At 40.2% G+C, this 22,571-nt stretch overlaps 1 pseudogene; it reads left to right on the top strand.

The window, feature by feature from the left end:
* The first annotated feature begins 382 nt into the window (after positions 1 to 382).
* On the top strand, positions 383 to 19,359 carry LOC123323700 (annotated as a pseudogene).
* Positions 19,360 to 22,571: the final 3,212 nt, after the last annotated feature.

Raw genomic sequence — 22,571 nt, 5'->3', positions numbered from 1 at the left:
TTCTCACTCTCTCTGTCAAATAAATAAAATCTTAAAAAAAAAAAAAAATGGAAGTTGAAATTAAATTAAAAATTCAGTTCCTGGGTTGCATTAGCCATAGATTGCCCAGCAATATTCTGTGAAACTGAATAACTTAGGAGAATTCATGAAAGTTTGCACAGGTGTGTTTGATTTATTTTATTTTATTTTTATGTTTTTATTAATAACAGTTAAAAAGCTATGCTTTATTGAGTGCTTTCTTTGTGCCGGGCACCATACGAAGGAGCTTAGATGTATCATTTTATTCAGTCTTCACATGAGCAAGTAGCAAGAACTGGGGCCCACAGCAATTCTTCAATTCTAATGTGGCACAGAGAGTGGTGGTAATAACAGGAACCACGTCATGGCCTCGTATTCTTACTTAGTGCTCTTGCTAATTTCAAGGTGTAAATTAGGCTGCTACAGAAGTGCCTGTGCTATCCGGTTCATCCAAAATGTGGTGCCCAAAGATGAAGTCCAAGTATCTTTTGCCTGGTTCAGCCCCATGACCAGGTGGAGCTGGGAGTCCAGTTCCCCTCTATGTCATGTCTCTACAGTTGTTCTGCAGAAAATGGGAAATGCTTGAATTTTCTGAGCAGGAGAAAGAGAGGTGCCTTTGTATCCTTCAGGATGGTTACTCAGGTAACAGAGTTAAAGGGCGTTGGAGAAATGAAGACACAGATATACACTCCAGGAAGACAGAAACCACGAAGAGTCTCCTCAATGCCCAGTACAGGGCTTGGATTTTAATAAATATTTATTGGAGGAAGAATGAGAAAGAGGGAAGGAGGGAAGATGAGCTACAATCTGTAGTTTAAGGCAGAATGTTGGATAGTGGAGGGGAGGGACAAAAGGAATGAAGTTCTGCTCTAGGTTAAAAGAATTTAAAGAGACGTCTCACTAAATGCAATATGTGGGGCTACTTAGTATCCTGCTTTGAACAAACCAACTGTTAGAAAAAAAGTTTCGAGATCATTGGAAAAATTTTATTATGCACTAGATATTAAATGATATTAAGAAACTCTGTTACTTTTGTTAGTGTGATGGTGGCATTGTGATTACATGAAAAAGAAAAGAAACCCTTAGTTATTAGAGATGAACTGTGAAGTATTTAGGGTTCAAAGACAAGACGTCTAGGATTCCCATAAAAATACATAAGAACAGAATGGGTAGGTAAGTGTGTAACAGACTATTATAATTTTCTCTACTTTGGGGTATGTTTCATCATAAAAAAAGCAGACGTATTTGAAAAAATGCAGGTTACTTCTTTAGTCCTCTTTCTTAAACACCCCCAGTGGCCTTTCAGAATTCAAGATGGAGTCCAAGCTCCATTGCTTGGTCTATGCCTTCCAGGCCATGGGGACCCTGGCCCCTTTGGCTCCCCAGGTTCATTCTGCTGCAGCTTTCAGACCCTCAAACCGGCCAAGTACATTCCTGCCTTACGGCTAATCCCTGGAACCCTCTGGCCTCCATCTTCATATTGCAGCTCAAAAGGTGCCTCCTCAGGCTTCCTGTGACCATCACCACTCAAGGACAAATCTTCCACACCAGTCTCTCCCTATTCCATTCTGTGGCCTTCAGAGCAGATGCCACTGCCTAAGATTCTCTTGATCATGTTTATTTACCCCACTAGACTTTCTGCTTTGGGAGAGCAGCCATCTTGGCTTCATACCTAGAGGCATTTTAGCAGGTGTGAGATAAGAATATGTTGAAAGAATAAACACAGGAACAAATTAATGGGGAAGGGCTTTCTGAGCATGAATCTTTCCACAGAGACCATAAAGGAAAATAAAAATAAGCATAAAATGAAAAACTTCTGTACAACAAAAGAAAGTAAAAATAGTTTGAAGAAAAATGAAGAACTGGGAAAATATGTGCAAAAAAAAATGCAAATAATGTATTAATATTCCTAACATATTGAGAGCTCCCACCAATCATTAAGATAATGCTGAATAGGGGCACCTGCATGGCTCAGTCAGCTAAGCGTCTGACTGTTGATCTCTGAGATCATGGTGGTGAGATGGAGCCCTGCATCAGGCTCTGCACTCAACAGGGAGTCTGCTGGAGATTCTTTCCCCTCCCTCTCCCTCTGCCCCTCCTCTCAGTTCACTCGTGCATGCTCTAAATAAATAAACAAATAAATAAATAAATAAAATCTTAAAAAAAGAAAATAATGCTGAATAGCCCATTAGAAAAATCAGCAACATATATTAAAAAGATATTAAAATAAAAATATCTAAATGGCCAACAAACTTACAAAAAATGTTCAACCTTATTAAAAATAAAATAAATGCAAATGAAGCAAAAATACTGCTTTCATCTATCAGATTGGCAGAAATTTAAAGATTGATATTATCTACTCTTGGCAAAGTGTGGGTTAATGGGTAAGCACATATATTGTGGAAGCATAAATTGGTACCACCCATTTGGAAGAAAATTTAACAAATTCTAATAAAAATTTAAATGTGCATTTATTTTGACCAGGCAATCCCACTTCCAGGAGATAAAAATACATATACAATGATCAGCAGCATTATAATCTAGTTTTTAATAGAAAATAATGGAATAATACTACTTAATGATACAAATGTTAGAAAAATACCCAGCCCATTTAAACAAAGGTAAATTCATATGTACTACTATGAAGGCGTTTCTAAGATACATTGTAATTGAAAAAAATCTGGCAGAACAACACAATATTGTAGAACATTCAGAATGTCTGGAGAATGAGGGAGAAAAAGAAAGCACTTTTTTAATTTGAAGTTTCTGTATTTTTATAACAGTCATGCTTCCATTTTTTATAACGTGTTAGTAGTAAAAAGAAGTGTCATTTCAGTTGCAATACATTTCTTTCCCTCGACCCCCTGCCCTTTCTCTTTTTTCTTTCTTTTCCTTGACATTGACTTTTACAACAAATAAGGCAGTTGTCTTTCAATATGTCCCACGTTCTGTAGTTGTTAGTTTGCTTCCTCAAGGGGTTGTGTTACTTGTTCTTCTGTTTTCCATATTTCTTATAAATTAGAATATAGCTCTAAAATCATGATTAGATTCAAATTCAAATTTTATACCTTTTGACAAGAATGGCTTATTGGCAGGGCTTTTAAAAAGTAAACTTTTACTTGAAGTGTAATTTACACACATAAAAATACACAGATTATAAATGTACAATTCAAATTTTTGTTAAAAAAAGGAACATACCCAAATAATCATTGTTTAGATCAAGAATTAGGATGTTATGGCAACTTCCACCTCTCCAAAGGTTACCATGATCTGACTTCTGTCACGGATTTGTTTTGCTTATGTTTGAATTTTAATGTAAATAAAACCATACAACACTTGCTTCTTTATGTCTGACTTTGATTGTTGGACCTTACATCTGTAAAATTTATCCATATTGTTGTGCATAGCAATAGTTTGTTCTTTCTCATTGCTGTACAGTATTCTGTTGTATGAACATTCTTGTACATACCTTTTTATTGTTTTACATAATCTCTATACCCAACGTGGGGCTCAAACTTATAACCCCAAGATCAAGAGTTGCATGCTCTATGACTGAGCCAGCCAGGTGCCCCTCTTGTACATAACTCTTATTTACGTAAGTATGTATGTATGGATGGATAGATAGAGAGAGAGGGCATCAGCAGGAGGGGCAGAGGGAGAGGGAGAGAGAATCTCAAGCAGACTCCCCACTGAGCACAGAGCCCAATGCGGAGCTCGATCTCACGACCCCAAGATCAAACCCGAGCTGAAACCAAGAGTTGGATGCTCAGCCAACTGAGACACCCAGGCGCCCCACATATCTTATAATGTACATATGTATGCATTTCTGATAGGCAAATACTAGAGTAGAATTGCTAGATCACAGAGTGAGCACATTTTCAGTTTTAGTGGATGATGCTGTTTTCGAAGTTTTCTACTGTTTTTCTAAGTTACACCAATTTTTACTCCCTTCAGAGATGTGGAAGTGTTCCAGCTGCTCGACGTTCTTAGTTCTACCACTCTTTTAGATTTTAACACTTCTTGTGAATGTGTAGAGGTATGTGTTTGTGTCGTGACATGTATTTTTTAAAGATTACTAAGGTTGCTGTGAAGAGAATAAATTATAGGAAAGCAAGGATGGAAATAAGAACAGTGGAAGTTTGTTTCAGTCATCTCTTTAGGTGATGGTGGTGGCTTGGAATAGGATGGTAGCAATGGAAATAGAATGAAGAGGATGAATCTGGGATATATTTTAGAAGAAGAGCCAATAAGGTTTGCCAGTGGGTTAGGTGTGGAAGGGAAACAAAAGGGTGAAATCGTGTGTAACTGCTAGCTTTTTGACTTCCACAGCTGGATGGCTGATTCACATCAGTGACTGGAGGAGTCTGGTGGAGGAAGAGTATGTGTGAATTCACAGGGTGGAAGTTGTTCAAAGTAAGCTTCCCAAGAGTAGGGTTCTTGGTTTGTAGCTTTCACTTACATATCCCAAGCACCTAGAATATTAATTAACACGAAGTAAGTAATTAAAAGTATGTGTTGAACAAAGAGTGAATTAGACATCTTAGTGGTAATATCTGGCAATTTGTTGAATGTACGAGTTTAGAGGTTTGTGGAGAGACAGGTTAGATATATATATCTGATAGACATCATCATCATAGTAGATTTAAAGCCATAAGGACTGGATGAGATCACCCAGGGAGAAAGTGTATTTATACAAGGTTAGTAGTAATGAGGGGTTGTCAGAGAGGCCGTAGAAAAAGCAGGGGAGCCTGGTGTCACAGAGATCAAGAGAGGAGACTGTTTTAAGAAGGATGGAATGGTCAATGGTATCAAATACACTGAGACTTGAGTAAGCTGAGAGTCAAAAAGTAACATTGGCAATATTAACACTGGCATCAATGCAGATCCCAGGAAGAACATCAGAGTGATAGAGGTGGATGTTCAGTTGGAACTGGGGGGTGGGAGGGGTGATCCAATGTGGATTGAGGACATTGAAAAAGGGAATAAAGGCATAGGGCTATGGCTGGAAGGCTAGAGTGAGAGTTTAGGGTCAAGGGACATTTTTTAAAAGAAGGGGTACTAGAAAATGCATGTAGAGGGATGGGAAAGGTCCAGAACTGAGGGATAAATCAATAATGTAAAAGATAGAAGATATGGTGCAGGAGGGAGTACTGGAGAAGGCCAGAGCAGAGGGGATCCACTGCATAAATAGAGGGGTTGTTCTTAAGGGCAACAGGGGGATTCTCCATCATTGTACAGAAGTGTTATGGGCTGGGGAGGCATGGGTGGTTCATCTGGTTAAGCACATGATCCAGGATTGTGAGATTGAGCCCCACGTCAGGCAACACACTCAGCAGGGAGTCTGCTTGAGATTCCTTCTCTCTCCTTCTTGCTCTGCCCCTCCCCCCTTGAAAATAAATAAATAAATCTTAGAAGTGTTATGGGCTGAATTGTGTCCCACCCCAAATTCAGATGTTGAAGTCCTAACTTCCAGTACCTCAGAATGTGACTGTTAAGAGGTAGAGCCTTTAAAGGAACCATTAATGGATCTATGAGGTCATATGAGTGGACTCTGATCCAATTTGACAGGAGTCCTTATAAAAACAGGAGATAAGGACACGGACACATACAGAGGGAATATTGTGTGAGGACATAGGGAGAAGATAGTCATCCGCAAGCCAAGGAGAAAGACCTCAGCAGAAACCAACCCTGCTGACACCTTGATCTCAAACTTCGAATCTCTAATATTGTGAGAAAATACATTTCTATTGGTTAAGCCCCCCAGTCCATGGAGCTCTGTCTTAGGAGCTCTAGCAAACCCAGGCAGGAAGAGAGAATGGAGTGCACAGACAGCTATAGGCAGCTTATAGATTTGGCAGTGAACTCTAGGCTGGCTTCTGTCTTCTTAATGAAGGCAAAGACATGACCACAGGCTGAATCTGAAAAAAGGTGGAGGGAGTGAGAGAGAGAAAGAGAAGAGAAAACTGGAAAATATTCTGCATAAAAACCACATTTTTTTTTAATATTTTTTTATTTATTTGACAGAGAGAGACACAGCAAGAGAGGGAACACAAGCAGGGGCAGTGGGAGAGGGAGAAGCAGGCTTTCCGCTCCGCAGAGAGCCTGATGCGGGGCTTGATCCCAGGAACTGGGATCATGACCTGAGCTGAAGGCAGACGCTTAACGACTGAGCCACCCAGGCGCCCAAAAAACACATTTTTATGTTTTCATGTTTTAAATCTGTTTTGTACACATTGTTGGGTCTTATTTAACTTGCAGACATTAACTTACATATGAATATCCAGTTTGCCTAAATTTGATATAAACTACCTAATTATATAATGATTTATCATTTTTAAATGGCCTTTATTAGAGGTGCCTGGGTGGCTCAGTCTGTTAAGCGGCCAACTCTTGATTACAGCTCAGGTCATGATCTCAGGGTCCTGGGATCGAGCCCTGTATTAGGCTCCAGCCCTGTGTTGGGCTCCCTGCTCAGCAGAGAGTCTACTTCTTCCTCTCTCTCCCTGACCCTCCTCCCCACTTGTGCTCTCTCTCTGTGTCTCAAAAAAAAAAAAAAAATTAAGATTATCCTTCCTTGTGGATGATACCACTAAAATTGACATGTAATTTTAGGTATTTGGTATTAGATAAGCTATCTCATTTTCTTTTCTTCTACAGAAATGGCTTGAATATTCTTGGCTTTTTGTCCTTCCATATACATTAAATTATGTATTTAGTGCTGTATTGTACAAATAAACTCATTGAAAATTGTATTGGTTTGCCTTAAAACTATAGACCATTTGGGGGGAAATGTGTATTTTCTTATAGTTAGGATTTTTTTCCCTTTCAACGCTAAATCTACAGTCTTTTCCAGCCACTTGACACCAACAGGATGTCATAGAGGAGGAAAACTTTTTTCTCAATCCTCCAAGATTCAGTAAGTGGAATGCAAAAATCAAACTGATAAAAGACAAATTAACAGGAGAGAAAAACAGATTTAATTAAGTGCTACGCATGCAAGTTCACAAAGAAATGTGGCTTAAGGAGGCCGTCAGAATTTGCAGGCTTATATGCCATCCCAGAGGGCAATAGAGTGTAGAGAAGAGGCTAAACAAAAGAAAAGGGATTTGGGGGCTAGGGAGGTAAGTTACAGGAAGGTGACTAGGGAAAGTATGGTCAACAAGGATTGTTCAGTAAGATTCATTATACAGATTCAAGTCAGTGTCTTCTCCATTCCTAAGAGTTGCTAAGAGTCCTTCTCCTCCAGGAGACGCCTTTACAAATGGGAAATTCCTTTATAAATGTAAATTTCCTTTACAAAAGGAGTTTTATGCTGTTTTTAGGGTTTTTCCTGCCCCTCTTATTCCTCCGTTGCCTTTGAAATAATCATGCCAAAGTGGCATATTCTGGATCGTCCAAAAATTTGATTCAACTCTGACACCAATGATCCATAGCTGATGCAGACCCCACAGGTAAAGGGCTCCATCCCACAAGGCTGCCCCTTTTCAGATGCCAGTTGTGTGCAAGTCCCAGGACCTCTGACCAACTGGCTATAAATTTGGCATTCTCCACCCCACCCCCTCCCACCAAGGTTTGATAATTTCCTAGAAGGACTCCTAGAACTCAGCAAAGCACCTTACTTACTGTTATAGGTTTATTATAAAGGATACAACCCCAAAAGCCAAACGGAAGAGATGGGTAAGGGAGCAAAACTTATTTTCCTTCTTCCCTTCTAGGTTTGTAGCTGACCCCACCCCCCTCCCCAATAAATGACAGATTAACAGGAGAAAAACAAATTTAATAACATGCATACCTACTGTATACATGGGAGGGACCCAGGAAAACGGAGTAACTCCACAAACTGGCCCAAGCCACCCCCTTAAATACCATCTTCAGCTAAAGACAAAAGAAGATGTTGGGTGGGGAGGAGCCAGTTATGGGAAGTGACTAGGCAAAGCACAGTAAACAAAGTTATAATTGTTATGCAGATTTAAGTCCTTGCCTTGTCCACTGATAAGCATTTCTAGAATTTTAGTCATCCTCTTTCTGGTACAGAGAAGGGGACACGCTTACAAATGAAGATTTTCCTTATAGGAGTCTCTTCCATGTCTTATGTGTGTATTCCCTTATACAAGTCTCTGACAAAAGAGTAACTTCTCAATTTTCAAAGCTTCTCCAGTGTCTGCTGTTTTTTAAAAGTAATCAGCCTAAAATAATCCTTATGCCAAAGAGACATATTTAGGGGTGGCAAATTCTGTTCCCCTTCAGATGCATAGCATAAGTATGGGGCAGAGGCTCAAAGTTTCCACGACCTCTCCAGGTGCAGCACCCTCCCAGCTTCTAGTTATGTTCACCAACCCACAGCTCTCTGAATGCAGTCCTTTGGGTCTTTAACAGAGGTCTCATAGTGTAGGACTGAATAAATCATTTGGCATTAACTCAATCTCCAGTCCCTTTCCTCTCCCAGGGGTGGGAGGATGGAGCTGAAAGTTCTAAGCTTCTAATCAAGGGTTGGTCTTTCTGGTGACCAGTCTTCATCCTGAAGCTATCTAGGGGCCCCCCAAGAGTGGCCTAGTTAGAACAAAGGTAGTCCTATTGCTCTTGCCAAAAGTTTTAGGATTTTTGTGCCAGGAACTAAGGACAAGGACCAACTATCTTCCGATGACACCATGCCTAAATTGAATCATCCAATACTGTATATACTATAATTCTCCATTTACTTAGCTCTTTTTTAATAGTTCAAAATACAAAAAGAACTTTAATGGTTTTGATGGGGGATGGAAGCAGAAAAATGTTCACCTTTAGCCCAGAAGGCTGACCCATAACCTGCATATTTCTGATAAGGATCAGATAATGCACCAGTTGCTACATTCTTGAAGGGTCTCATGACTGCCTGTAAATCTCACCGATAGTTAATATCAAACTGAGTGATAAGGACCAGAGAAATCTTGAAAAAGTAGGTTTCACGAGCAGAAATTCGAAGAAGATACCTATGACCTAATACTTCCTGCACATCCCCTTCCCCTTGAGCACTAAGCATAGAACCACCAGCTTCATACAGCAAAAGTTCAGCCCTTCCTGCCCATGGGTCCTGTCCCCGTGCTACTTAAACTTACTAAGTCACACCATACAATGTCTCAAGAATTCTTTCTTGACCATTGCGCTCCATGGCCCCCAACATTTTTTTTTTCAAGTTTGATTTATTTAAGTAACCTCCAGACCCAATGGGAGCTCGAACTCATGACCCTGAGATCGAGAGTCACTTACATGCTCCTCTGACTGAGCCAGCCAGGCGCCCGGCCCTACATTTTTATTACATTTATTCCTGAATACTTTTCTTGAAGACATAGTAAATACCTTTTTTTTTTTTTTTAAAGATTTTATTCATTTGACAGGGAGAGAGAGAGCGAGAGAGGGAACACAATCAGGGGGAGTGGTAGAGGGAGAAGCAGGTCTCCGCCAAGCAGGGAGCCCGACGCGGGGCTCGATCCCAGGACCCTGGGATCATGACCTGAGCCGAAGGCAGACGCTTAACGACTGAGCCACCCAGGCGCCCTAGGAAATACCTTTTCAAAATTAAATTTCTGACTGTTTATTACTGGGGTATAGAAATGCAGTTGATGAGTATATATTGATTTTGTAACCAGCTATCTTACTAAATTTTTAAACTTACTTTAATAATTTATAGAGTCTTCAGGACTTCTTATATCAAGTTATATTAATTGAGAATAATTACATATTTGTTACTATCTTTTTCATCCTCATCCCATTTCTTCATTCATTCATTCATTTTTCCTTACTGCACTGGTGGTGCATCCAGTACAGTGTTAAATAAGAGCGATAATAGCAAGCATCCTTATTTTATATCTAATCTTATAGGGAATGGATCAAATGTTTCAACATTACACATAATACTTGGTATATTAACAGGCTATTTTAAAGAGACTATTAAAAAAAAATCATGAATCCATTTCAGTTTTATAAAATGTAGGGTTTATGCGTCTACTAAGAGATGCATAAATGCGTTCCCCTTCATGATGTTCCTCTTAATCTATTAATGTGGTGAAATTAATTAATTAATTTTTTAAGTGTTAAATCAACTTTACTTTCCTTGTGTATGTCCAACTTGGTCATGTTATGTCTTTTATAAAAACAATTGTTGTTGAATTTAGTGTATTAATATTTTGATTAGGATATTTTAAATCCACGTTCATCAGTGAGGTAACCTGTACTTTTCTCTTTTTTATACTGTCCTTGTTGGGTTTTGGTATCAGGCTTATGCTAGCTTCCCAAAATGAGTTGAGAATGTTATCCTCATTTTGTTCCCTAGGAACATTTATATAAGATTGGAAACATTTCCTCCTCAAATATTTAGAACTACCAGGAAAAGCCAACTGGGCCTGGAGGGATAGATTGACTAATCGACATCTTTTGGATTCCTCATTCAATTTCCTTAATGATTATAAGACTATTGGGAATTCTATTCCTTTTCAGTCAGATATAATGAAATATTTGTCTAGGGCTTTGTCTATTTGATTTAAACTCAAAAACATGTTGGAAGAAAGGCTTACTAATGTATATCGTTCTCAGATAAAAAATGTAATCCTATATTTTTAAACCCACTTTTTATTACTATTTTATCCATTTCATTGAGTTTTAAAATATTACTTATAATATTTTTTTATGACTCAGAATTCTATTTGCACTCTATGCGTGGTTATTGGTTATTTTTTTATGGCTTTTGCTCATTGCTCATCATTTTAGTCCTGTTATTTCTATAAACATATTTAACTATACTTGATTTATATTCTGTGTCTCACCATTTCCATCTTTGGGGGTCTGATAAGTGCTGGCTGTCACATGTGACATGGCATTACTTTTGGGCTTTATGATTTTTGACTGTGAACTCAGATTTCTGTGGGAATTCCTTGAGGCCTAGAACAGAAGTCAGTTTCTGTAGAGATTTGTGTTTGCTTCTGTAAGATTTCTGGGTCTGTGACCACTTTAATCTGACTTTTAGCTTGAGACATTTTAGACCACCCAGATGGATGACTTTGGGTCACAAGCTGTGTAGGTCATCTTTCATCTTGTGCTCATAAAACTTCTTTAGAAGACATGTTTTTTCCCTTCTCTGTACTCAGAGCCAAGTTTCCAGACAGGCAGTTCCACTTTCGGTGGGGTGGGAGGGGGTGCACAGTTCAAGGTAGTTTTAGTTTGTTCTTACAATGAAGGAGTGGCCCTTTGGTGTCTCAATCTTAATGAGGAGGCCTCCTATTATTTAGAATTAGAATTGCCACCTTGAGGGGGACGGAGGTGATGTCTCTTCTCTGTGTCCTGCTGAGGAGCAAACCAAAGTTCACACGTCCCGGGGTTGGCAATGCCCTGGAATGAAAGCCAGCTTCAGTGTGCTGCACACCTCTCTGGATTTCTGCATTCACTTCATTTTAGCCTAAGTACTCCTTTCTTTGTCAGCTTATAGATGCACTTCACCTCTCCTATCCAGAATTTTTGTTGTTTACAGTGGAAGAGTAAGTCAGAATCCCATGATTTTTTTTTTTAATATGCTTTCCTAATCTTTTGTGTTTTCAACAATTTCTGGGACACTGATATATGTCTAGTATGTATCAAATGCTCAGAAAATATGGCAGAATGGAGCACCTGGCTGGCTCAGTTGAAAGAGTATGCGACTCTTGATCTTGGGGTCATGAGTTTGAGCCCCACATTGGGCGTAGAGATTACCAAAAATAAATAAACAAATAAACTTAAAAATAATGTGGCAGAATAAGTGACTATCACTCTTTATATGTACTTCTTGTACTTCTTAAAGTAGAAAGCCCGGAAATGATTAAATGCTTTCTATTCATCAGTTTTTCTTAAACATGTTCTAGTAAAATATACTTAATCAGTGTATTAATTGTAGTTGGTTTATCTAATTAAAGAATTGCTTTAATGATATAAAAGTGATTATTTGAATCATCCCTTTGGTTGTTATCATTGTTTTGATCCATGACCTCAGGCAGTCTGCCTAATCCTGGCCACCCAGTTTGCGGAAGCTCAGTCACAAGAAAAAAACAGAAGACTGTTGGGAAAAAAATAAATAAATAAATAACCAAAGTAAACACTTGGGTTAAGAGGTAATTTTGGTTAAGGATAAATGACTCTGCTGCCCTCTGGAGACCAGTTGAGGATACAGGTAACAAGTCCCTTTCCAGCTATGGAGCAAGTTTTTAAATCTATTTAACTTTTGAAACAATCTCTTCCGTGATATTATAGTACCTCATCTGAGACAAAAGAAAAGATTTTTCTAAAACTTACACCTGATTTAGCTATATTTTGTAGGAGCTCAGATTCAAGTAAGAAAACAAACTACTCTAGGTGTTTCAAACACATAGGGATTTAATAAAAGGATTTAGGAGCTTATAAAACCCTTGGAAAAGTCAAGGAGATTGTCATTACCTTTTGTATTAACAAGCAATTTTCCCATTTCTTTTTTATTCTTTCAGGTAAACTTTAGAATAATTTTGTTTACTGCCACTCCAAAAGGCCCCCCTTGGTATTTTTGTTAAAATTGAACTGGTTGGAAAATTATTCATGAATTTTGAAATTTGTATCATTTATAATATTCAGTCTTCCTATTCAAGAATACCTCTTGATCCACTTATGTCTTATTTTATGTATCTCAAAGTTTTATAATTTTACTTTTGCAGGTTATATTTCTTTCTCATACAACTAAGTGATTCCTAAGTATTATACTTTATGTCCTTAGAATATGGAATCAATTTTGTCATATTTCAAGAATATTTGGGTATCCATGGAATCCTTTGGGTTTTTTTTACTTTTTTATTTATTTAAGTGGTGTCTACACCCAACGTGGGGCTCAAACTCATGACCCCGAGATCAAGAGTAGCTTGTTCGGCTAAGCCAGCCAGGTGCCCCAATCAGCTTTAAAGGTATAATTTACATTGCATAAAATTCACTCGTTTAAAGCCTACAGTTCACTGGTTTATAGTGTATTTACAGAGTTGTGCAGCCATCACCATAATCTAATTTTAAAACATTTTCATCACCTCCAAAAGAAAGCTTGTACCCATTAGCAGTCACTCCCTATTCTTCTCTCCTCCTTTTATGCCCCCCCCACTCTGAACCCCTGGCAACTGCTAATCTACTTTCTGTCACTACAGATTTACCTATTCTGAACATTTCATATAAATGGGAGTAAAAGATATGCTGTTTTGTGATTGCTTTCTTCCACTTCACCAAAATGTTTTGATGTGAACCATTAATTTTATAAATAGTGTATCCAACCACTTTGTTGATAGATTTCCTTCCAAATGTGGGATCATCAGATCTCTTTTTTTTTTTTTAATTGAAGTATACTTGGCATTTAACATTATATTAGTTTCAGGTGTACAACATAATGATTCAATATTTGTGTATATTGTGAAATGATCACCTCAATAAGTCTAGTTAACATCCATCACCACACGTAGTTACAAATTTTTTTCTTGTGATGGGAACTTTTAAGATTTTTTCTCTTAGAAAGAGAAATATATGATTTACAAATATATGTATATATATGATTTATAAATATATGATTTACAAATATTTTCTCCCATTCAGTATGTTTTCTTTTCATTTTGTTGATGGTTTCCTTTGCTATTCAAAAGCTTTTTAGTTTGATGTATTCTCACTTGTTTAATTTTGCCTTTGCTTTTGGTGTTATTCCAAAAAATCATCTCTAAGACCAATGTCAGGGAGCTTACTGCCTATGTTTTCTTCTAACAGTTTTATGGTTTCAAGTCTTAAGTTCACCTTTTATCAGACATTTTAACAGTTCTTGTTGATTCATTTGTATTTTCTAAGCACAAACATCTACTCATGGAAAATGACAATATTTATGTCTTAATTTCTCAGTGGTATTTCTTTCTCTCTTTAACACTAGACAGACATTGCAGAATGATATTAAATAATAAGGCAGTGATCATTCTTTTGTTTTTACTGAATTTGATAAGAATCCATCAGTAACTCATAATTAAGTATAATAATGGCTTTTTGTTTGGAATAATTTGGAGCTGGATGGAAGGAGACTAAGACTAATTAGTCTTTTGAGATGGGCTGGTGGTAGAAATATAATTACCTACAGTTTTAGTGCCTAGGGTGAGCAACTAAATATAGAATATATGTTTGTGGGGAAGGCTAAAATTGCACCAGAAAAGTAGGTCAATAAAGGGCTAACAAAGCCAGAGAGACTGGATGTTGGATGTTAGGTATACACAAGCCAAGTGGGGATCAGGGCACCGGAGATTAACGTAAGAAAAATCAGGCTAGAATGGATGAAACGGGTGAACTACGTCCTAAGGCTGGGTTCCTCTATGACCCTAGCACAGTGTTGCCTGGGCTAATCAGGTCCCTTTACAAAGGTCCACGTGGGATAGATCCTGTTCCTCTCCCCTGAGTAGGGAGGGACTAGTTGGTTCTTTGCCTCGTCAAGTGGAAGAATTGAGCGCATACTGTAGGAGAGAAATGGGTTGAGGACACAATCTTTTGGCATGAATGTATCAAGAAAGCCAATAACCAGCCTCACACTCCGTGTGATGAACGTAGCTCCTGGCAAAGAAGAGAGTTCTGTGACTTTTGTGAAGCTGAAGAGTCTGAATCAGTCTAAGAAATGTTGCTTTGCGAGAAGCATCAAAGGTGAAGTTCAAATGAAGGCTGACAGGTGATTCTCAGTTCAGACTCTTGGGCACGGAAGATCATTTAATTTTGCTTTCTAGTTTGGAATATGCTCACTTCCTGTGCCTTACTGCATGAACTCGGATGCGTTTTTACATGATGGTCTCCCAGGTCTTTTAAAGAGAATTTTAGAGACTATGAAGCTCTATTCTTCTCCATCAACATGGGATGTTGAGGATTTTCTTATACACGGGGAAGTTTGTGACTAGCCCATAGCTGTGCATAGCAGGTCCTATAAATATGTACAGAATGAATGTTGGTGTTTTCTTGCAGGGTTCTTCAAGCAGAAGAGACTCTTTGGGCGACATAGTAGGGGAGGAGGATACTTCCCATCGTTCAAAAGTATTAGGCACATTCACACCCCAAGAGTGCTTGAAATACAACCATTAGAATTTCATTTCCTCAAATCAAAGCACCACCCTCTCCTTTACAAACAGAGGGCTAAGGAATGAAGTTATTACCTTCTTAATGGATGTTCCTTTTTCTGTGAGAAAAATCTGGGATAGGTTGGAGGAGAGGGGGAGGTACAGAGAGATGCTTACATGGAGAAAAGTATACAGGGCTGTAGAGAGAGCCATACTCTGTATAGACCTGCTCTGCTGGAACCTAATGCAGCCTGGGGCTGTGGTTATTCTTTTGTCTTAGGTGGTGATGGGCATTAGTTACAGAAACGTAGGTGAAAATGCTTGGGGAAATGTGCTCATTTTCTCTAGGGCGATAATTAATGATAATGAAAGCCGTTATCACCCACTAAATAATCTACAATGGCCCAGGCGCTGTGCAAAGTGTTTCCTGTGCTGCATCATGATTTATTCTATTTCTCTAGAAAGACAAAAAAGACTAGAGTTAAATTCAGGTGGATTACAGAAAAATGCAAACTTTTATATCTAAGTTTTTATTTCAATGACCTCCTTCTTGGTTCAGCTATAATTGGCATTCAGAAGGAAAGTTTTGTTAACATACATCTCTTCATATAGTTACAAACATTTTTTTCCTTGTGATGAGAACTTTTAGGATCTATTGTCTTAGCAACTTCCAAATATACTGTATGGCAGTGTTAACTCTAGTCCTCATGTTGTACATTATATCCCCAGTGTTTATTTATCTTACAACTGGCAGTTTGTACCTTTGACCATCTTCCTCCTCTCCCCCCACCCCTGCCACTTATAGACATTTCTTAAGTAGTGAACTAAATATATGCTACATTTCAAATACAAATGTTAAGAACATAAAGAAAACAACAAATAAAAACAAAAGTGTATAAAACGTAAACATTAAACTCATAGTTTTAATATAGGGGCGCCTGTGTGGCTCACTCAGTTAAGCGTCTGCTTTCGGCTCAGGTCATGATCCTGGGGTCCTGGGATCGAGCCCCGCATCAGGATCCCTGCTCAGCGGGAAGTCTACTTCTCCCTTTCCCTCCGCTGCCCCCCCACACCGCTCCTTCTCTCTCTCTCTTTTTCTCTTTCTCTCACTCGCTCTCTCAAATAAATAAATAAAATCTTTTAATATAAACTACTAGCAGATAAAATAAGTGTAGCTCAAAAAATAAACTATACTACATAAGATAGAAAAAAATGTAATCAGTCTTTAAAAAAACAAACAAACATGATCTTAAAAAAAAAAAAGTGTCAATTGTTTTCATCATTTAAGCCGGAGACAATTTCTGTGCCAAGTTTCCTACCTTCCCAGAAATCTCTTTCTGATTGTCATCAACTAGGAGGATGGAAAATTGCTGTAAGTTAACTTCCAATATTTCCCCATCACATAATCACATCTCTTCTTTGATGACTGTGAAGAGATCAGCGCAAACAGTGCATTGTCTATTTTGCCGGACCGCAAGCCTTTTATGGATAACAAGTAGTAGTGTTGGGGCCAAGAAAAGCATTTTGGGTTTGTCCTCTTCTTTGCTTAGTCAAATGTAGATGAAAATTTGATGCAGAATTACCCAAATCCATTTCAAGGCTCTTAAAAATGCATTTGTTAAAATGGTAAAATGTTAACATTGTTTTTAAAAGTCTTTGAACTGGGAAAGTATTTATTCTTGCAATAGAAGCCTTGCTTTGTTGACTGGCATTTTCTTACGCCTCTTGAAGGTGGGAGAAGTGTAGAACAACCATATCTAATGAGGGCACTCATTTTAGATCCCAAATTTTAATGCAACAACTACTACCAGGGGTTAAGTGATTTTTCATTTCAGATTTTTAAAAAATTCCTAGTAACAGTATTATGCAATAAAATACCAACATTTTGGTATTTGGAGAGGATTAAATTTTCTGGACTCTGACTTAGGAAACGAAGATGGGCCTCTGCCAAGGGCAGGGTGCATCTCCTCAGATTGGGAGGAACGCCTTCTCTGGATCACAGCTAATGGCCTAAATGAGGCTTTATGTTGAGGAGAGGGTGGGAAAGAAAACTGCCGAGGCGAAATGGGAAAAAAAACTAATGTGATGAGTTACAAAATAAGTCACCGCAGACTCAACCATGACACAAAGCGAATGACGTTATCTTCCCCCTTACTTCCACACCGCCCGCCTTAGTCCCGGTCTCAGGTGTCGGCGGCACGGTCCAACTGGTCTCCCCAGCTGGGAAGCTAGCTGTCACTCCTTGTGCTGGACACCACAATCCAGCCTCCAGGGGTTCACACCTGTGTGATCACCCTCCTCATCTCCTTGCTTCTAACCACAGATTACAGCCTTGCAAGGTGCCTGGATGATTCTATCTTGTAAGGGTGTAGCTCCCGTCTTGCAGAGTCTCTCTCTCCTTTGCTGGCTTGGAGGAAACAAGAGGCCATGTGGAGGTAAAGAACCTCAGGCAGCCTCGAACGGAGGGCAGCCTCTGGCGGACAGTCAGCAAGAAGCTGAAGCCCTCGGTCCTCCAGGTGCAAGGACGCGAATCCTTCCAACAACCTGAGTGAACATGAAAGCAAGATCCTTTCCCAGTCAAGCCTCCGCCAAGACCAGTCCCAGAGGACACTTGGATTGCAGCCTCATAGCCCCTAAGCAGAGGACCCACCTAAGCCATGCCTGAACCCCTGCCCCACAGAAACTGAGAGAACGCATGTGTGTTTTAAGCCACTAAGTTTGTGGTACAACTCTATGTTTGTGACATGGCATAGATACAAAATACACCCTGGTTTTCAGTGAGTCATCAACTCCTGCCACTTTTTTACTTCCTAAATCCATCGCCTTTATCTTGCCACAGAACGAGGTCAGGCAGTTAGCACTGCTTGCCTGGCCTGTGGCTGCTACCCCCTTATCCCATCTGGTCTCTGTAATTCTGTGTCTGCCTGGTCAAGTGAGTGGTCTTTCAAAACATAAAACCCTTCATCTCTTGCCCCTTTTTGAAACCCTTCAGCATCTTCTCCATAACTGTAGGGTGACATCTAAGCCTTCAGCATGGCCCAGAATGGCCCTTACATTTCTCCGCTCTTATCTCCTTCTACTTCTTGGAGAAAAATTTACCCTCCAGCAATCCTGAGCTACCTGCTGTCACCTGCCTCCCTCTGCATGCCTCAAGTTATTAGTCACCTCCCTGGAATTTTCCCATAATGTCCCTTCTTGCTGGAATGCTCTTTCTCTCCCGGATAATCGACACACTGAATTTTATCACAATTACCCACTTGTGGCCTGGTCTGGACTCTAGAATCTTTGTTCCTGTGGACCAGGGACTAAGCTATATTCATCTTTATATGCAGGTCCTAGCAGAGAGCCTGACACATCATAGATAGTCAACAAATGTTCGCTGAATAGAGGCCTGAATATAACCAAGAAAGGTGCCAAAGAACTTGACCTATGCCATGGTACTGGAAATAGATCATGAGTTCTTAGTAAAAATGTCCTAGAACATGGCAGGGCATGATGTCAAGGACTTGACCTGCTCTTTCACTCAATTGTTGAGTCACCCATGCACTGTCTGATTTTGTAGCAGAGACAAAAGCAGTCCTTGCTCTCAAATTGTTCATAATCTAGTGGCCATGAGAGATAGAAAGGAAAGAAGGAAGGAAGGAAGGAAGGAAGGAAGGAAGGAAGGAAGGAAGGAAGGCACCAGCACATGGCCCACGTATGAGCGAAGCATTGAGAAGCTCTCCATGCTGGAAAAGATCTACATCCAACCCAGGTACAACTGGAGGGAGAACTTGGACCATAACATAGCCTTGCTGAGGCTCAAGAAGCCCATCACCTTCAGCAACTACATCTACCCCGTGTGCCTGCCTGATGAGGAAATCACAATCAGACTGCTCCACGCCAGATACAAAGGGTGGGTGACTGGCTGGGGCAACCTGAAGGAGATGTGGATGTCCAACGTTGCCAAGGTACAGCCCAACATCCTGCAGGTGGTGAACCTGCCCATTGTGGAGCGGCCGGTGTGCAAAGCCTCCACTCGGATCCGCATCACCGACATGTTTTGTGCTGGCTTCAAGCCCAGTGAAAGGAAATGAGGAGATGCCTGTGAAGGTGACAGTGGGGGGCCCTTTGTCATGAAGAGCCCCTTTAACAACCGCTGATATCAAATGGGCATCGTGTCATGGGGTGAAGGCTATGACAGGGATGGAAATATGGCTTCTACACACACGTGTTCCGCCTGAAGAAGTGGATACAGAAGGTCTTTGATCAGTCTGGAAGTTAGCAGGCTGCTCACATTCTAGGCTCCTCACTGTAAAATTACAGAAACCAATCCAGCAGAATTATTTTTGTGGTTTGTTCCTAAAACTATATAGTTCTCAATAAAAGTGCCAGTCAACAAGCAAAAAAATAGAAGAGAGGGAGGAAGGAAGGATGGAAGAAGGGAGGAAAGAAAGAAGGAAGGAAGGAAGGAAGAGAGGAAGGAAAGATGGAAGAAGGAAGGAAAGAAAGAAGGAAGGAAGGATGGAAGGAAGGAAAGAAAGAAGGAAGGAAGGAAGGAAGGGAGGAAGGAAGGAAGGAGGGAAGGGAGAAAGGAAGGAAGGGAGAAAGGAAGGAAGGAAGGAAATTCAACAATTACAATCCATAATCGAGGTTTGCACCTGATGGGTGCCCAACTCTTCTGTGGGGGTTGGAGGAGTAATTAAGGAAGATTTTCAGGATGAGGTGATTCCTGAGCTAAGCCTTGAAGGATGGGGACTATTTGGCAAGTTGGGGGGAGGGGGTGAGAGGAATCAGGGCCCATTTCACAGAACAGGCATTAAGGTGTAAGGCAGTCAGGGAGCTGCAGGTGGTTTGGTAAGGCTGGAGAACAGGGGACTGGAAAGAGTGGTGAGAGGTGATGCAGGAAAGTGAGACTAAGGAATCAATACTTTATGTTGAAGACATCAAAGAATCATTGTAGAATTCTAAGCAGTTTTCATGACGTGCATGGATTTGCCACCTTGAAAGATAAATATTATTGCAGTGTTTATGATGCTTGATAAATAATACCGCTCTTCCCCACCCAGGTTCTGGGCAAGTTGAAAAATTAAGTCAGGGAGCCAACAGATGGAGATCATCTGCTTTCCTGAGAAAGCAGGCTGCCTAGTGCTAACTCTCAGCACTTGGCCGACTTGCCTCCCCGCCAGAGGCCCTGGGCTGGGCGCATCTCTTCCTGCAGCACTTGCCCCAAAGAGAAAGGGTGGAGAGGGGAATGGCCCAAATGTGAGCAAGTTTCTTCCTCCAGGATCAGAACTCAGTGGAGGGTATCACGTCACGTGGAAGGAAACAAGAGTCCCTGGATTTTTCTTTTTTCTTTTCTTTTCTTTTCTTTTTTTAACTTCATCATTTAGCCTATGATCAGTTAGCTGTGTATCTGAGCCCTAGGGAGAGGAAAGCTCTGCTCCCACCTTCATGATGCCGCGCCCCCCAATACCAAGCACTTCTCTGGGGATCCTGAGCCTGCTGGTGCCCTGGGAGATTTGGCATCCTGTCAGAGGAGTGCATGATTTACATTTAACAGCAAGGTCACTTTGCATCTAATACTAAGAATTCATTTTCTAGTCTGTATCTCACCCCAGATAATATCCAGTTCTGTTGTTCAATACTGGTGGTCAAGAGGTTTTGCCCATGAGACCAGATGACATCATAAAACTATTCTAATAATAAAAAGCCAACAATTATGCCAGAGATTTGAATATCAACTCCTCCTCACTTTCGAATGCTGAAGGAAAAATTAAAATACAAATATTAATTCTTCTTGCAGGACCAAAGGAATTAAATTCCAAAATAAAGTTTTCTTGCCATTGTGAATTAAAAGACCAAAGACATGTTTCTGCCTTTTCTGTCCCATTGCCTGCATCAGAGGCAAGCTCTTGGTGGCACAATGCAGTCAGGAGATGGGTTGCATGAAGGGAGGATTGAGCAAACACATCAGCCCATAAAGTATTGTGGGAGCCAGCTTCCCGGCTGCCAGAGGAGGGGTTATGCTATGGAAAGGAGACGGGCTATAATAAATGCCATGGTGTTGGGTTGGAATTGGAGGTGTCAGTGTGAGTTTATGGTCTTTAGATGTAGATATTATATTAGTCAGGATTCTCCAGAGAAACAGAACCAGTGTGTATAGAGAGCAAGAGAGAGAAAAAGAGAGAGATTGATTTTAAGGAATTGGCTCACACGATTGTGGGGGTTGGCAAGCTGCAAGGTAGACCAGCAGACCAGAGATCCAGGTGTCGGCGGCACTCAAATCCAAAACAGTCTGCTGACAAAATTCCCTCTCCCCACGGGACCTGTCTTTCTCCGAAGACCTTCAACTGGTTGGATGAAGCCCATCCACATTATGGACAGTAATCTGCTTTACTCAGTCTATCGATTTTAATCTTAATCTCACCTAAAAAAATACTTTCACAGCAACATCTGGACTGGCATTTGATCAAATTTCTGGGTACTAGAAAACAAAGCCAGTTTTGGCCCCTCTTCTCCACCACAGGATGCCAAGTCCGAGGGAGGCCACAGTTGGGGGTGACAGGAACCCTGATGGGTAAGAGGAGGCTGGATTGAGATTTGGGGCATTTTATTTATTCATTCATTCATTCATTTATGGTTTATGCTTTCTTCCTATCTTTCTTTCCTTTATCCAGTTTTGTTGTTGTTATTTAAGAGTTAAAAAAAAAAAAGCTGTGGCACGTTCCTGAGGGCTTTTCTAAGAGGTAAGAAACATGAGACGGGAGACCAGATTTGAGGGTGGTGAAGAAAAATAAAAGTGCCTTCCGCTTATCTCCTCGTGAGTCCAGCTCATTCAATAAACATTGGTCGAACATCAGAAACATTCCTGGAGATGAAGAGAAATGAATCCAATGTGTTTGGGCCTTACAACTATTTTGTGAAACGTCAGAAGTAAAACTTTTTGTTCTTCCAAAGAACGGCATGACCCTCCCTGCCCTGAAGTCCAGAGGGACCGAGCCCTTCAGACAGGCCAGCTCGCTCCCATACTGCTGAGTTTGTGCAGCATCTCAGCCCAGTTCCTGGGGGCATTTTAAAGGAGCATTCAGCATGGTTTGCGTCATGTCACAGAGGAGATGACTTGGCCAGCTTGTCGGAAGCGTCTTTATTTTGGTGATTTTTTTTTTTTTTTTGAGCACAGAATATCTCTTTATTGTAAATAGTATTGTTTTTTAATTTTATTTTATTATGTTATGTTAATCACCATACATTACATCATTAGTTTTTGATGTAGTGTTCCATGATTCATTGTTTGTGCATAACACCCAGTGCTCCCTTCAATACGTGCCCTCTTTAATACCCATCACCAGGCTAACCCATCCTCCCACCCCTCTCCCCTCTAGAACCCTCAGTTTGTTTCTCAGAGCCCATAGTCTCTCATGGTTCGTCTCCCCGTCTGATTCCCCCCCTTCATTTTCCCCTTCCCACTATCTTCTTTCTTTTTTTTTTTTTTAA

Source organism: Neomonachus schauinslandi, unplaced genomic scaffold (assembly GCF_002201575.2).
Source record: "Neomonachus schauinslandi unplaced genomic scaffold, ASM220157v2 HiC_scaffold_234, whole genome shotgun sequence".
In the NCBI taxonomy this organism is placed as follows: domain Eukaryota; kingdom Metazoa; phylum Chordata; class Mammalia; order Carnivora; family Phocidae; genus Neomonachus; species Neomonachus schauinslandi.
This window is presented reverse-complemented; position numbering and strand designations above follow the sequence as displayed.